The sequence below is a fragment of the Gopherus evgoodei genome, unplaced genomic scaffold (assembly GCF_007399415.2).
Source record: "Gopherus evgoodei ecotype Sinaloan lineage unplaced genomic scaffold, rGopEvg1_v1.p scaffold_261_arrow_ctg1, whole genome shotgun sequence".
In the NCBI taxonomy this organism is placed as follows: Eukaryota; Metazoa; Chordata; order Testudines; family Testudinidae; genus Gopherus; species Gopherus evgoodei.
The window spans coordinates 1-16,517 of NW_022059924.1; the positions used below are offsets into that span (position 1 = coordinate 1).

General features: G+C 48.8%; 2 non-coding genes across 2 annotated transcripts; one reads left to right on the top strand and one right to left on the bottom strand.

Annotated features, from left to right (window-relative positions):
- Positions 1-8,215: 8,215 nt before the first annotated feature.
- TRNAV-AAC lies at positions 8,216-8,288 on the top strand. Its single transcript has one exon. It is a non-coding gene; the product is annotated as a tRNA-Val (tRNA).
- A 2,307-nt stretch (positions 8,289-10,595) lies between these two features.
- TRNAT-AGU lies at positions 10,596-10,669 on the bottom strand. Its single transcript has one exon. It is a non-coding gene; the product is annotated as a tRNA-Thr (tRNA).
- Positions 10,670-16,517: the final 5,848 nt, after the last annotated feature.

Sequence of the window (16,517 nt, forward strand, 5' to 3'; positions counted from 1 at the left end):
AGGGTTCTAGTGGCAATCTAAAGGGCCTGGGGCTCCAGCCCCTGCTGGGAGCCCCAGGCCTTTTAAATTGCCCCCTGGGGAAGCTGGGCCATCCTGGTCCAGCGCACTGACTTTTGCCAGTACACGGTACTGGGGCTTGGGCGTGGGGCCCTCTTAGGAGCGAGGCCGATTCAGGGGAATTGGTTGAATTGGCCTAAAGCCGGCCCTGGCGGCTGGGATTTAAAGAGCTCTGAGCTCCCCGCCCGCCCAGAGCCCTATAAATCCTGGCCGAGGCTGAGATTTAAAGAGCTCTGGGCTCCCCACTGCTGCAGGCAGCTCAGAGCCTTTTGAATCCCGGCCGTGGCTGAACTTTAAAGGGCTCTGGATTCCCCGCAGATGTGGGCAGCCCAGAGCCCTTTGATTCCCGGCTGCGGGCCGCACAGTAAGGCTTCACAGGCCGCATTTGGCCTGTGGGCCGTATGTTGTGCAGGCCTGGCATGGAGGGGCAAAATAGGTAAGAAATGTCCGTGGCCTGTCACTAGCAAATAATAGCCACCATGGATCCTCCCAGAGGTGGCTACATCTTACCACTGCAGGAAGCAACCCTTCACAGAGACCATTTGTCTTGGGGTTTGGGATACTTCTCAAGCCACGCTGCACTCAGAGTGACCCCCTCATCCCATGCCAGCTGGAAAAAAGAAAAGGGGCCAGCCAACTCTCCCATTACCAGCTGCGAACCACTGATCCCCAAACAGGGGGAGGCCTCTCGCTTTGATGTGTATTAAATATCTGGCTGGTCTCTTTCTTTGGCAAACATCTAACAGAGCTAAAAGAGGGAACAAATGATTCTCAAAGGAGAGGGGAAAGACAATCACTGGGAAATTTAATCCCCTGCAACATCCAGGATGGAGAGCTACTCAGGGCAACAGGTTCCCCCCAAGGAAGAAGTTGTTGGGATTTAAAAACATAAGGAACAGCCCAAAACTCGAGAGGATTTTTAAATGACATTTGATAATGACACAGAGGGAAAACCTGAGCTTTCAGATCACTTTTCAGCAATGAAAGAAAGGGTGGAAATCGGAGATTTTGGATCCATTTTGCAAATTATAGAGAGGAAAGTGGAAAATCAGAGGGATTTTATATCGGTTGTTGATAGGAGATAAAATCTGACTGTTTCACATGAATACTTGATAAATGAATAAAGAGGAAATGGGCAACATTTGCAAACATTTTGTGTTCAAGAATCTGAGAAAAGGTGTAAATCTGAGATTTTCTTAGTATTTTATAATTAGAGACAAAAATCTCAGGGCATAATCAATTAGAAATAGACAACTAGAGAGAAGTGGGGCAAATGTTTAGGTTATTTTATTTGAATCTTTGAGATTTGCAAAGAAATTGTGTCACAAACTGCATATTTGATAAAATGAGAGAAAACCACCAAGATCTGAGGGGAGAGAGTCACTTTCCTGCCAGGGCCCAGTGCCCCTGCCCCCTCCCCCTCCGGGGTCTCCCACTCACTGAGGGCTCCAGGCCAGGGCTGATGCGGTCAGAGCCTGGGGCTGCCTAGGGGCAGGTCCCAGCTGAAGAAAGCCCTCCCCCCGGCCAGGATAGGAATGTGCTACTGGTAGCAGCCTGGGGCTGGACCCTCTCTATGGGGGACACTTGCTCCCCCCTCCCTTTCCTGGGCCTTCCCATGCCCTGTTGCCAGCAGAGAGTGGCCCCCCCCAGCCCAGCCCAGAGGTGTCCCTGTCTCAGGGCCCCCCCAGCCTCTGCCCGTTAACCCTCTGCCCAGTTCAGAAATCACTCGGGGAAACCATTTCTGTGTCCTACACAAGGACAAATCACTGCAGGTGAAAATGGGGGGAAACACCCCAAACCTGAGATTTGAACTGGCCATTGGCAAAGGGGAGAGAAAATGGGGCACAATGGGGGGAGGGGAACAGGTAACTTCTCAGGGGTTTGAGGGAAGGGGGGGTCACCCTGGATGTTGCTTGTTGCTCTCTAGGGAGAAAGGGGGCAGGACAGGAGAGGAGGGGGGGTCCCCACGGAGGGGGCAGTGGTAAATCCGAGGGGATCTCAGCCCCCCCTTTCTCTCCTCGCTCCTCGGGGGTCACCTGCTCTTCTCTCCCCTCGCCCTCGGCCATGTCCCAGCTGCACAGACATTTTCCATCCATCCCTTTCCCAGGTCTCTCCCCTCCGCAGCCCCCGCCCGACCCCACGCAAGGGCTGCTAGGTGTAATGCATGTTCAGTAGGGGTTTCTCCCCTACTAATGCTGGAGTGTCCTTCTGTCATGATACAATTCCCCACTCTGAACCTTAGCGTCCAAAAGATGGGGTACCAGCATGAATTCCTCTAAGCTTGATTACTAGCTTAGAACCTGTAGCGCTGCCACCAACCAGGAATTCCAGTGCCTGGTACACTCTGGTCCCCCCAAAACCTGGCCCAGGGACCCCCAAGACCCAGTCCCTCTGGATCTTAACACAAGGAAAGTAAACCCTTTCCCTCACCGTTGCCTCTCCCAGGCTTCCCCTCCCTGGGTTACCCTGGAAGATCACTGTGATTCAGACTCCTTGAATCCTGAAACAGAGAGGAAAATGCACCTTCCCCCCTCCTTCTCTCTTCCCCTCTCAGATTCTCCCTGAGAGAGACAGTAATCCTAACACAGAGAGAATTTAGCCTCTCTCTCCCCCTTCCCTCCTTTCTCCACACCAATTCCCTGGTGAATCCAGACCCAGTCCCCTGGGGTCTCACCAGAATAAAAAAACAATTAGGTTCTTAAACAAGAAAAGCTTTTAATTAAAGAAAGAAAAAATAGTAAAAATTATCTTTGTCAATTTAAAAAAATGGAATAGGTACAGGGTCTTTCAGCTATAGACATTGGGAATACCCTCCCAGCCTAAGTATACAGGTACAAATTCAAATCTTTTCAGCAAAATACCAATTTGAACTCTTCCCAGCCAAATACACATTTGAACTCCTTTCAGTCAAATACACATTTGCAAATAAAGAAAACAACCATAAGCCTAACTCGTTTTATCTACCTAGTACTCACTATTCTCAACTTAAAAGAGCCTGTATTGGAGAGAAACCTGGTTGCACATCTGGTCCCTCTGAGCCCCCAGAGTGAACAACAACCAAATTCTAAGAGCACACACACAAACTTCCCTCCCTCAAGATTTGAAAGTATCCTGTCCTCTGATTGGTCCTCTGGTCAGGTGACAGCCAGGCTCACTGTTCTTGTTAACCCTTTCCAGGCAAAGAGATATGAAGCACTTCTGTTCTATTAACTCCTACTTATCTGTTTATGACACCTTCTCCTATTGGTTAGTCTATTAATGATCTCATCTTGGTGCCATGTGCGTCAGTTCATTGCCATGGCACTCGTGTTCTCAGACATCTGAGGATGCTCTAGAAAAGCTCTTTGAGTGGGGTGATCCACAGGGAGTAGCTCAAACCTCCAAAGTCCCTGGCCAGGGGCAGGACATTAGCACAGCCAGGGAGGGGTGTGGCAGCGACATCACAAAGGCCTTTTGCAGGACCTGAGACTATTGGTCAAAGATGATGGGAAGGTGGTGACCTCACAGAGAGCCAGGCAGGACATGAGCCAGGCAGGACAGGGACAAGGGGCCAGGGAAACCTCAGAGACCCCTGTGGCTTTGCTTCAGCAAATCTCCTTCTCCAGGTCTCTCTTTGAGGATTGAGAGAGTATTCGGGTTCACGGACATGAGCGCCAGGAGGAACCTCTTTTGAGTTTTCTCCTTCCCTTTTAGTGATTTTACTAGAAAACAGCCATCCCTGTTTAGAAGGTAAGAGCCTCCTGGAGGTTTGAAACCTGTTCAGTCTGATCCATCTGGTGAGAGTTGAATTCTAGGCATGGAAAACGCGAGCTTAAGGAGGCAAAATTTTATTCCGCACCTGGGATTTTGTCCCTTAGAATCATGGGGACATTAGGGTTTGTCCTTTTTGTTTCACCTTTTCCTCCATCCACCTGTCCCTCCCTCCTTTTTCTTCATCTCTTCTTTTGTCCTTTCTCCTGTTCCCCTCCCAACACCAGGATGAGTGTGTGTTGCGGGGGAGTGCTCTGCAGCTCTCAGTGTTGGAGATCCACCCAAAAATGTGAGGCTGAAATAGTGCTCAGGCAGTCAGGGCTGGATTAACCTTTCGTTGGCCCTGGCACCAAACATATTTGTGGGCCCCAGTGTAGTCACTGTGGGCTCCGAGTGTGGGCCTGGTGGGGCAGTGCCATTGGTGCCATCGTATACCCAGTACTGAACCTCATAGACATTTTTCATTTTGATTACACACCTCTCCATGACTATATGCATTGCCATACACAGCTCCCTCAGCCCGCGAGTTTTCTTATTGAGCTGTACACCCATGTGGGTTTACCAGTGTCCACAGTGAGCAGAACTTTCCTAGTGACCAAGGAAACTCCCCACAGATTTATCTCCTTCCTCATTCAGACCTTCTCTATCCATGTCTCCAGTACCCTCCCCATGTCACCAGTCACTGCATGTGGTCCTAGTCTCAGCTCAAAGTTCTAAAGCCAGCAGACACCTGATCAGTTCTGACAGATCCCTCCCTCAGCCCCCATCCTGCCATGTGAGCAAGCCACCTGCAAACACCATTTCCCCAAAATGAGGACTTAGCCCTTGGGAATTTGAAGACACCAGCCTCTCTCCCTCCCAACCAGCTGAAAGCTCCCTCTGCAAGCCTGACCTGCTCCCCCGACATTCCTTTCCTGCTGGTGACCTCTGTTCCTTGAGGTTAACTCCAGTGTCTTTAGCTGCTCTAGCTTAATGGCCCCAGGAGTCACAGAGCCACTTGTAGCTTCTCTGGCTACAGCCATGGGGCAACTGCCAGAGGCCAGCCTTAGACAGCTGCAGCTACTAGCCACAGGAGCAGAGGCAATGCCAAGGCTGAGCATGCTTGAACCTTGTAATGGCAGCACTAGGGACTCTAAATCCTCAGCACTGGCCCTAGGCAGCTGCAGACTCTGGAGTTAGGCACTTTCCTCCTCTAGGTTCCCGCATGGTTACAGAACTGCAGTAAAGTGGAACAATTTTCAGCTTCTGTGATTGGAAGATGTCTGGATCCATCTAATAAGACCGTCCTACATAAATGAGGAAAGTTGAGGTGCCTTTATTATTCTTTTGTTCCATTCTTTGTTTCTATGGGGAATTTGCCAGTGCAATATCACTGTCTTCCTTTTAAACAAACAAAACTAAAAAAAAATGTGTAATGGCTGTGGAAAATAGCAATTCCAGCCCTCATTAGCACTGGGAAGACCCCAACATTTGTTGCTCAATTTTATCCTACTTTTTCTACAGCAAATGACAGTGGATCAGCATATTTGATTTGGGAGAAATGAAGTAACAGCTGCCCAAACTGAGCTTGAGCACTCCTGATTTTGAGGTGTTCAGATCTGGAAGGCAGGGGCTAGATTCCCTTTCTGAATATTAGATACATCTGGAAAGGAAAAATCAATTTCTATTTTCATGGCTCAGAAGTGGAAATCCTCCTGTCCTGTGTCTGAAAGTGTCCAGGTCCAGTAGAGCCTCCCCTCTCTTACTTACCATTTTATCTTCTGGTGGGATTCACATACCTGCCTTGCCCAGCTTCAGATAGAGAGGGGCCCTGTCCATTTAGTCCACCCAGTTCCTTCTTTAGGGGCTGTCAGGTAAGGTCACACCAGCATCCCTCAGCCAGTCTGGGGAAGTCTTCTGAGGGTGCTACCTGGGCCAAAGCCTTCTACTCCTTGGGCACACCTGTTCCCTATTCACAGGTGGCACCCGCTTCTAGCAGCCAGCCCCCCAGCCACAGCAAGCTGCAGGCCAGGGAGTCTCACAGCTTCCCCCTCCCTTTCCTGTTGATAGCAGCCAAGGGAATGCTGGGAAATGTTCCTTCTCTGCTCCAAGGCAGGGAGCTGGCCAAGGAACTACAGCTCCCAATGGGGTTTCAGCTCCCCTACTTAATGCAGGCTGCTCTGAGGCTCCCTTTCTGCAGGGGGGAGGAAGTTACTGTTACAGGTCCCTTCTGAGCTTGGGCCTAGCACTATGGCACTATGTCAAATCCAGTACTGCTCCCAACACTGTCCAGCTCTGCTGCTGACAGGATCCCTTCCCATTCTTTTTGTTTCCTGCCTCCCCTCCAAGGAGAAGCCCTGCATTGTTCCTGTGTGGAGAATTGAACTCAGGCTGCCTGGGTGAAAGCCAGGAATCCTAACCACTAGACCACATGGGACTTCTGTAATACATTTACATGTTCATATTCAATAACACAATTAAACGTAGCCATTCAAAGTAGCCATTTAAAAGAAGCCATTCAAAAAACTTCAAAAACAGACTTCAAAGAGAAATTGCAGAGTTACAACTGATCTGCAAACTTAACACCATTAATTTGAGCTTGAAGAGGGACTGGGGGTGGCTGGCTCACTACAAAAGCAATTTTCCCTCTCTTGGTATTGACACCTCCCTGTCAATTACTGGGAGAGAGCCACATCCACCCTGACTGAATTAGCCTTCAACACTGGTTCTCCCCTTGTACGGTAACTCCCTTTACATCATGTTCCAATATATATTTATGCCTCTATCTGCAATTTTCACTCCATGCATCTGAAGAAGAGGGCTTTTTACCCACGAACGCTTGTGTCCAAATAAATCTGTTAGTTCTTAAGTTGTCACCGGACTTCTCGTTGTTTTTGTGAAATAAAAGCAAAATGCACTCTAAGCTGATCTTAACCCTTTCAATGCCCTTACAAACTTAGATGCTTCTCACCACAGGCCGGCTGGTGGCTTTTCAGCCAGGCTCTCCCCTTTCGTCAGCGCTTCAGTTGCTTGGTGTGGGGGTGTCTGTAGATGTAGGTGGACGAGAGAGACAAAGCATGGCAAATGTCTCTCCTTTTATGATGTCCTTTCTTCCCTCTTGGCTTTGCTCACCCTTCAGAGTCAGGTGAGCATCACTGTGTCCCTCCAAGCAAGTCTGAGCAATTCCCCTGGGGTGTCCTCTTGCAGGTAAGTGATTGCACTGTAGCTCCCTTGCTGAACAATGGCTGTTGATGGGTTGTTTGACACCCTGTCCGGGTGTTGGTTACTTTCCTTACTGTTGTCACTGGCGAGCTAATATTTGGCTGACTCCCCCACCTTACAGCATAGTGACAACCACACTGCGCAATTCTCATAACTTCATATGCATGAATGGTAAACATCTATGGGTAGAGAAATGACTTTCGGCAGATCATATCCTTTCCCCGATGCCTTACAAGGCATGCTCCGTATATAAGATCACGATTATATGAAAATGAGGAATATGGGGGTTACAGCACGCTCCCCCAAAGGTACAGAATGTCACACTGAGATTCTATTTTCATTTGTTATGTAACAGCATTAAAGAGATCCAATGACTGACCAATGGCATTTTCAAGTGCTAAAATAGCAAGCACTGTTGGTCTCTCATTGGCCATCAGCGACTGAAGATACGGTTTAATGAGCCAGAGCTTCAAGGCGAGGGTGGCTCTGTCCACTGCCTTCCGTTGCGCTGCTGGGCACCAAGTCCCTGGCGGTCAATATGTGAAGCGGGAGAAGAGAGTGGGGTGGCAAGCAGTGGTAGGACTTTTGCCACCAGGGTCTAGCTGTCCAACTTCCTCTTCGTACTGCTAGGCCCCCGTCACCTTCAGATAACACAGGAACTAAGGCAGGAATAGGGTGAGGAAACAAGTAAAGCCGAGCAAGGAAGGCAAAAGTTAATTCTGTCTTCATGGGCAGCTCGCAATTACATCCTTTTTCTGTGCCACAGCTGACAACAACATCCCAGACAGAAAAGTAACAGGCCAAAAAGAAACCTAGCAGCTGCTGAAACAGTTCAGTTGGGAGCGTGCTAGACTAACAGGCTCTTCTATCCTCCTTTATGCACGGGCGGGATGTTTTCTGAGAGTGCAGCAGTTCCTTTAACTGCCACGAGTCCCTCATTTCAGGCTATGGAGCAGGAAAAGACAGCATGGGCTTCTGCACCGAGTTAGCCCACCTGACCTTTCATTCTTCTCTTGCTCTTTGTCAGCAAGGAGAAGAAAAAGAAGCTCTCCCTCAAGCTGGAGTCACACAGGTGACGTAAGGACGACTTCCTGAGTGCTGGCTCCAGTTCTCTGCTCTGTCAGCTGACCTATCGAGGGGCTGCCACCACTTTCTCTAGATTTGTCCATCGGTCTGTGCCAGAGTGAGCAACCACCAAGTAGGTGGAGTTTCTGTAGTATACTGGTTATCATGTTTGCCTAACATGCAAAAGGTCTCTGGTTCAAAACCAGGCAGAAATATGCTGGCTTCCTTTTCCCAGATCCCCTTGTTGTTCAGAAAGGCCGCTCCTCCTATTGGCCTGTCCCTGGGATAACTCCAACCCCTGCATGAGAGAGGATGCTGACAGCAGTGGAGAAAGCACCTTGGTGTCAGGCTGGAGAACCTAGAGTAGTTAGGCCAGTCCCCATTTGGAGGCTTGTGGCTTGGCCACCTCTGCTGTTGGAGGTTGGCCTATAAAGGCTGTCACTTCCTGCTGGGCTCCTTTGCATGACTGGCCAAAGGAGGAAGTGAGGCAGGAATGGGGCAATAGAGGAAAGTTGAGCTGAGGAAAGCAGGGAAGAAGCTGTGGAGATAGTAGAGCACCACCCTTCATTCTGCAAAGCCTGGGGAGGTGCAGTTGGCTGCTGGGAGGTAGAATCCTGTGCCTGCCTCTTGGCTTCCCAGGGGTGGCTACTTGCAGCCCAGAAGAAGAAGGGGGGTTCTGGGTGAAAGGAAAACAAGCAAAGCTGAGTCCAAGTGGAGAATGGCTGCTCCTTTATGGCCAAGCTGGGAGCATGACTGATGGTTTTAGAGGTGGAGGCTGGGCTGGCTGTGAGCAACTGGGATCCAGGAAACTCCCACCTGCCCTTCTGAGGGCTGAACCCATGGAGATGCAGTTGGCTGCTGGGAGACAGACCCCTGTGGCTGCCTCTTGGCATCCCAGGGATGGGTCCTTACAGCCCAGGAGAAGCGGGGTTCTGGGGGGAAGGCAAAGCAGCAGTGGTGAGGCTGAGTGGGCTCCTTTCTGGCCGAGATGGTGGGCTGTGGTGAGTCTGGGAGTTGCCTGTAAGCCATAAGTGGACATAGTGCAGTGAAAACCGCTGCTCCATTCTGGCCGACCTGGGGGCACCATGGATGACTTGGGAGTGGGGGCAGGGCACTGGCTGTGAGCAAATGAGATCCTGGAAGCCCCAGCCTGCCCCTCCAGGGGCTGAGTCTTCTTCTTCTCTCCTGCCATGGGGAGCCCGGCCTCAAGCCTGCCCAGCATGTGCAGCAGCTCGAGCATTAAGCCTTCCTGTGTGCATAACCTAACTACAGCCTAGTGTAATAAGGTGTAAAATTTAGATTGTGAATTTATCTTTAATTTCCATGGTAACTTACTTTGATCTTTTATTCCTACCACTTATAATCCTTAAAACTCCATCTTTCTGTAGTTAATAAATCTGTTTTATGCTGTACTTAAACTGGTGCATTTTACTTGAAGTTCTTGGGAAATCTCAGCTCCATTACAAGGCTGGTTCATGTACTATTCATAGGGAGGGAGGGGTGGACCCTGCGTAATAAACTCACACTGATAAGGCAAGATGGTATGATCCAGGGGCAAAAGGCTGCAGAGCTGTGGGGGGGCGACTCTCTATCATTAGTGTTATGAGTGGCTGGGAGAAGCATTGATGTAATTCAGCTGGCTGTGTCTGCCAGAGATTCACAGCTTGTCTCAGCATCACATGTGTGAGAGGGAGTCTAGGTGGTAGGACAAAGGGTTCAGGGGTCCCACTGTTCAGGTTGCATTCCAGAGATCCCATCACAGACTTTCAACAACCACAGCAGATGCTCACTGAGACAGAGAGATGCCAAAATAATGATCTCCAGTGCCAGTAGACATCAAACTATCAGGAATTCTGTGCACAGAGAAGACCCTGCTAGTGGAAAATGCCTTTGAAAAGGACCCTTCTGTCCCCAGCTGTGGTCGTACAGTGCTCAGTGCTCTGCGTTGTGGCCTCAAGAGTCATGGATGCAAGTTGAGTTACGATGACCTTTTCCTTGTCTCCACGTTTCTTAGGTGCCTCCTTCCAACACTTGTCAGAAAAAATGACCCGTTTCTTTTACAAGCATTTGCATTGCAAGGCAGAGGCAGTCTTCTCTGTTTCCTCAAAAGATTGACCAAAAAGTGGGAGGAGTGGACACATTTGGCAAGGCACCACTGGGTGCTGCATCTCTAACCTCCACTTTACCTGGCAGGTGCCTCTGGGACTTTTCTCCCAACTGCTCCATTTTTCATCAGTGACAATCAAAAGGAAGACGACCTGACATCTGTGTGTGGACATCCCCAGCGAATCACAAGGACATGTGGTGCAGGCTTTTGTGTTGCAGCAATTGCAGTCAAAGCAACCACCGTGCCAATGCCAGTCACAGCAGCCTTTTCATCAACTCCAGGCTTGTGATTTGATTCTTTCCAATGTTTCTCTCCAAAGAAGCCTTTTCCTTAGCAAGCAATGATTTGGATACCAAGGGAGGTCTCTTCTGTTTCCAAGGAAAATGTGAGCAGAGGAGACAAAACTCATAGAGCAAGGCACCACTGGGAGTTGAACCCAGGACCTCCTGTTTACTAGACAGGTGCTTTAGCCAGCTAAGTCATGGTGCCTATCTCAAGAAACTGCTTGCAACTGTTCCATTTGATGGTCCAAGACAACACCTGCAAATTCCAAACTACAGATGTTCCCCATTTCCCTCAAGACTTGCAAGGAAAAACTGGCAGGCCAAGCCAGGATCTCCTGGTTACTAGGAAGACACTTCAGCCAGCTCTTCCCAAAGATCACTATCTAGAGACCTTTGAACAGTCTCTGTAGATGTTCACTGACAAAGAGTTGCCAAAATAAAGTTCTCCACTGCCTGCAGCCATCACACTATCAGGAGTTCTGTGCACAGAGAGGCCCCTGCTGGTGGAAAAGGCTTTGGTAGAGACTCTTCTGACACCAGCCCATGCTCATATACTGTTTAGCACTTTGTGTTGTGACTTCAGCATCCACAGATGCCAGTTGAGTTGGGGGACATTTTTCCTGTCTCCACATTTGTCTAATGGCTCCTTTCAACACTTGCCACCAAAAAGACTTGTTTCTTTTGCAAGCGATGTACAGCTAGGCAAAGGCAGTCTTCTCCATTTCCTCACAAGATCACCAAGCTGTGGGGAGAGAAGACACTTTCAGCCAAGCTGGATGCTGAATCTCCTCTTTATTCAGCAGGTGTCTGTGAAGGACATAAATCTCCATCGTGTAGAGGGCAAGAATAGGAGTTTATTACACACAGCACTGGCAGAGTGTCACCTTGCTTATTAGGCTCAGAGACACTATTAATTGATTACAATAGAATATATAGATTTTCCATGGGTGGGGGAAAGTGACGGGGTAGGGAGTTCCAAACTCTGGGATAGGTTTTGCAGCAAGACATGATAAGCACAGTAGCCAAAGGTTAACAGGTTACATAATGTCTCCACCCATGGTCTCAAGTTAGCAAGTTAACATTTCATGAATAATTTGATAAAATGTTATTAGTATAAAATATCTATGCTGAATTCTGATTTGAGGTCCATAGGAAAGGAGCAACTCCTTTGATTGTCCTCCAGGTACATTCCTAGGGGTTAAAGCAAAGAAACAGTGAAAGTATATGGCAATTAAGATTGTTTTCTGTGTGTCTTAAGGCAGGCATTGGTCCCTGGGAAGGGAGGTGGAAGGATGACATATCTTATACTGACATCTGTCAACTTTTCATAAACTCAAGGTTGGATCTGTGGGAAGAACGTCTCCCTACAGAAGAGACTTACACAACAGGAACAGGGATTCTTTGTTCAATCTGCAACTCTGAATAAGACACAATTCTTTAGTTCTTAGCTCCAACACCTGGCAATTTGCTGACCAAGCCTATCTTAGCAAGCAAGGCTTTCTGTTTACCCAGCTTTCTTTTAGCTGGTCACTATTTGCTAGGCTTCTGGTCCCTTGATTATACTCTGGACTTTGGGTCTGGAAAAGAGCTGGCACAATCCATAGACCAGGTTGTTATATAAAATGCACATGAATTTTAACCCTTCACATACAGTAATGGCAAAGTTCTTGGTGCAGGCTTGTAGCAGTGATGGAATAAACTACAGGTTCAAATCAAGTCTCTGGAGTCCATCCACAGCTGGGATGGGGCATTCAGTCCTTCGTACAGAGCTTCAGTTTGTAGCAAAGTCCCTTCAGAGGTACGAAGCAGGATTGGAGAGGAGGCATCAGCCTTTTACAGTCTCTTGCCATGTGGTCTTTGCTTTCTTTGTCCCAAGGACACTCTATCCAGCACGTGGCATAGAAAAACCTTTGAATTTTATCCATAGGCAGGTCCCTGCATACCTTGCTGAGCCACAAGGCGTATCTGCCTTCTCTCAATGCGTTGATTGTAGAGCTGATGGTCCTTAATGGGCCATCAAGCAGGCTAGGCAGAACTGACACCAACTTGTCTGGCTGGGGTGTTCCCCGGAAGCAGAGCACAAGTTTGAATACAGACAGCATAGAGCCAATATTCATAACATCAACTACAAAAATGATACACATCTAGAAATAGCATAATTGTAATCAGCCAATCAGAACCTCTCCATAGACCCATTTCACGACAACCTTTCTATCATATTGGCTGCAAATATAGAACAGTGGTCACAATGGTGATTTATAAAGTTACAGATTATGTCAATAACATCACAGAAGGTGACACGGCATCAGTGAGACTGATATTGGAATACTGTCAAAAGATACTGTGAAATTGGAGCTGGGGCAGCAAAAAGCCACCAAAATATTCTGAGGACTGGAGAAAAATGCCTTCCAGTGAGCTATTGAAAGAGCTCCATCTGTTTAGCTTATCAAAAGAAGATTGAAAGGTGACTTCATTGAAGTGTTGAAGTGCCTTAATGGAGAGAAAAGATTGGGTATTAAAGGGCTCTTGAATGGAGCAGAGAAAGACATAACAAGACCCAATGATTGGAAGGTGAAAAGAGACAAATTCATGTTACAACTAAGCCCCAAATAGTCAACAGCGAGGATGATTCACCACAGGAACAAGCTACCAAGGAAAGTAGTGGATTCTCCATTCCCTGATGTCATTCAATGAAGACTAGATGCCTTTCCCCCAAAAAGAGCTATTGTGTCATACAGGAGGCCTGTGATATGCAGGGGGACAATTCTCGAGCTCTGGGCGGTCGTGAGGCTCGGTAGGATAAGGGGCGTTAAAGCCCTCTGTGAAGGAGAAAGGGAATGTCACGGTGTTTTAGCACCAAGGAATTCTAAAGTTTGCTAAAATGTCTAGTCTGCGGAAACAAGAAATGGTCGGGGCCAAACTTTTTAATCACTGCCTTTTTTGAAGCCCACTCAAGGATGTGAGTCCCTGTCTTTTAGTGACCCGGGGTTCTTTGCCAGCAGGAGAGAAGAGGTTCCTGCCACCGTTTTTGTGGCCTAAACAAACCAGGTGTTGTGCCCTAGTTCTCGTCTGAGATCCCTGAAAAAGAACATCTTCCCATCCATGAACAAGACAGGACCTGTCTTTCAAAGGGGAACAAAGAGACCCCTGGGACATACAGACTAGCTAGCCTCACTGCCATAGCTGGAGAGATCCTGCAATACATTCTTAAACAATCCATTTGTCTGTAGCACCTACAGGATAATTTGGTTCTTAGGATTAGTGAGCGTGGATTTGTCAAGACCAAATCATTCCAAACCGATCCTCTTTCCTTCTTTGGTTGGTTTCTGGGCCTGGTGGAGGTGGGTAAACAGTAGATGGGATCTAGCTTGGTGTTACTAAGGCTTTTGTCACAGTCCCGTAGGACATTCTCACAAGGAAACGAGGGAAATGCAGTCCAGCTGTAATCAGCGTAATGTGGGTGCAGAGCTGGTTGAAAGCCCAGACTCCAGGAGCCCTTCTCCATGTTTGGCTGTCCAACGGAGAGGGTGTACCTAGTGGGTCCGGCAGGGATCAGTCCGCGGTCCGGTACTATTCAATATTTTCATGAATGATTTGGAAAATGCAGTGGAGAGCATGCTTCTAAAATTTGCAGCTGACACCAAGCACTTTGGAGCACAGGATTGGAATTCAAAACAGCCTTAACAAATTGGAGACTTGGTCTTATGGAGCCAAACTCCATGGCTGGGCCCCTCTCTCTAGACTGGGCTGAAGTGAAACATCAGAGCCAAACACTTCTCCTGGGCAGTGCGCTCCAACCTTGAATGGTCAGATGCTGCTTAGCACAGTCAGAGTAACTTTTGCTGGGAGATTCTCCCAGCACTTTCCAACAGCGGGAAAGTATGAAATCCCCATTTGACTGCTGCGGACAGAGCCCTAAAGGGGGGAGCAACTTACCCAAAGTCCCCCAGGAAAAGGAAAACAACCAGCAGTGGAACCAATAGGAAACCCAGTAATGGAACTCAGGAGTCCTGGGGGTGTGTTAGGGTGACCAGATGTCCTGATTTTATAGGGACAGTCCCAATTTTGGGGTCTTTTTCTTATCTAGGATCCTATTACCCCCCATCCCCTGTCCCGATTTTTCACACTTGCTGTCTGGTCACCCTAGGGTGTGCACATGTGTGGGTCCCAGCTGCTCCCTGCCCCCCTCATTGAAGCAGATGTGCAGGGTTACTGCCCTGGGAACTGCAGGGCACCAGTGGAGATGAGGTTGGCTGGAGGTAGGGTCTGGCTGCAGGCAGGGCAAAGGGTGCAGGGCTGGCTGGCTTCAGGCAGGGGGGTGCATCAGGGATTGGGTGGAGACAGGGCAGGGGATGCGGGGCTGGCTGCAGACAAGGGGTGCAGGGCTGGTGCAGGCTAGGGGTGTGTGGGTGCTGGCTGTCTTTGGGCAGGGCCATAGGGGGGTGCGGCAGGAGTTGGCTGGAGACAGGGCAGGGGGTGTGTCAGGGGTTGGCTGTGGGGCTGGCGGCAGGCAGGGCAGGGAGGATGCGGCTGGTGTGGGCAGGGCAGAAGGTGCAGGGCTGGCTGGAGACAGAGGCTGGCTGCGGGCAGGACAGGGCAGGGGGTGCAGGGCTGGCTGCAGGCAGGGCATGGGGCAGGACCATGCAAGGATGTTTCAATCCCTAGGCGAAACTTTCACCTTGCGCCCTCCACCCCGCGCCCCCGCCCTGAGGCACCTCACCCGTGGCAGCTCCCCCCCTCCACCCTGAGGGGTCCCTCTTGCGGCAGCTCCCCCGCTCTGCCCTGCGGAAGCCCCCTCGCCCCAGCTCACCCCTGCTCCGAGCATGAGCACCCCGAGCACGCCGTAGCTGCTTCATTTCTCCCGCCTCCCAGGCTTGCGGCGCCTAAGCCTGCCAGGAGTCAAGCACCCTCCTCTGAGCTACAGCAGCTCTGACAGTTGACAATAGAGGCACCTTAACCCCTGAGTTCCTTCAATGTGTCCCCCTCCGGGGTCCAGCTCCAATCACCAGATACTCGGGGTATGTCTATACCACCTGCCGAATCGGTGGGCAGCGATCGATCCAGCGGGGGTCGATGTATCGCGTCTAGTGTAGATGCAACACATCGAGTGCTCTCCCCTTGACTGCTGTGCTCCAGCTCGGTGAGAGACGCAGGCAGAGTCTACGGGGAGCTGCAGCAGTCGACTCACCATGACTGTGACATTATAAGTATAATGTAATATTTCATTGAAAGGTGACAGGGCCAGAAAGAGTTAATTAACTCACCTCACCGACTGACCTGACCCGTGGGTGAACCTTAAGAACTGGTTAGTAAGATATGTAAATGAACAGAGCTTTGAAATGCAAGTCTGCAGTGTTTGAGGTAGAAGGGGAGATGTTTGCTCAGGTCTTGTGATGTAAGCAAACAAGTCTTGTCTATTGGTATAGTTTTAATTCAAAGCAAGAAAGGAATATTAACATTTATGATGATACTTGAGTGAAATAGTATTATTGTCTATGTGTCTCTTTGAAGGTTGTGGTAACCTGTATTTGAACTGTTTAATGAATAAATTACCCTGTACTAATAGCCAGGACGTTTGGAAGGAGAGTTAAGCCTATTGTTTTCTCAGGCTGAAAGGCTGCTGGAAATGTATAAGAACCTGGGACACGATCCTTCTTCATCTCACATCTGCTTTGGGTTTCAAGAGGCTTAAGGTTTCATAGAGTCTATGAGTCTATGAAACCTTAAGCCACAAGGATTGAGATCCCCAGTCATTGACTGGAGCCACCCTGAATATGAACATTGGACTATAACCTATGGACTAGTTCTAAAAGGACTTTTGGCAACTACAAGCTCATCTCTAATATGTATCTGAACCTCAAGAATTGAATCCAAGTATATATGTCTATTAATCTTTTAACCAACACTCTCTTTCTTTTCTTTTCTAATACATTTTAGCTTAGTTAATAAGAATTGGCTATAGCATGTATTTTAGGTAAGATGTAAGTTATAATTTAACCTGCGTATGTGGCTGATCCTTTGGGATTGGAAGAACCTTTTCTTTTATATGTTGA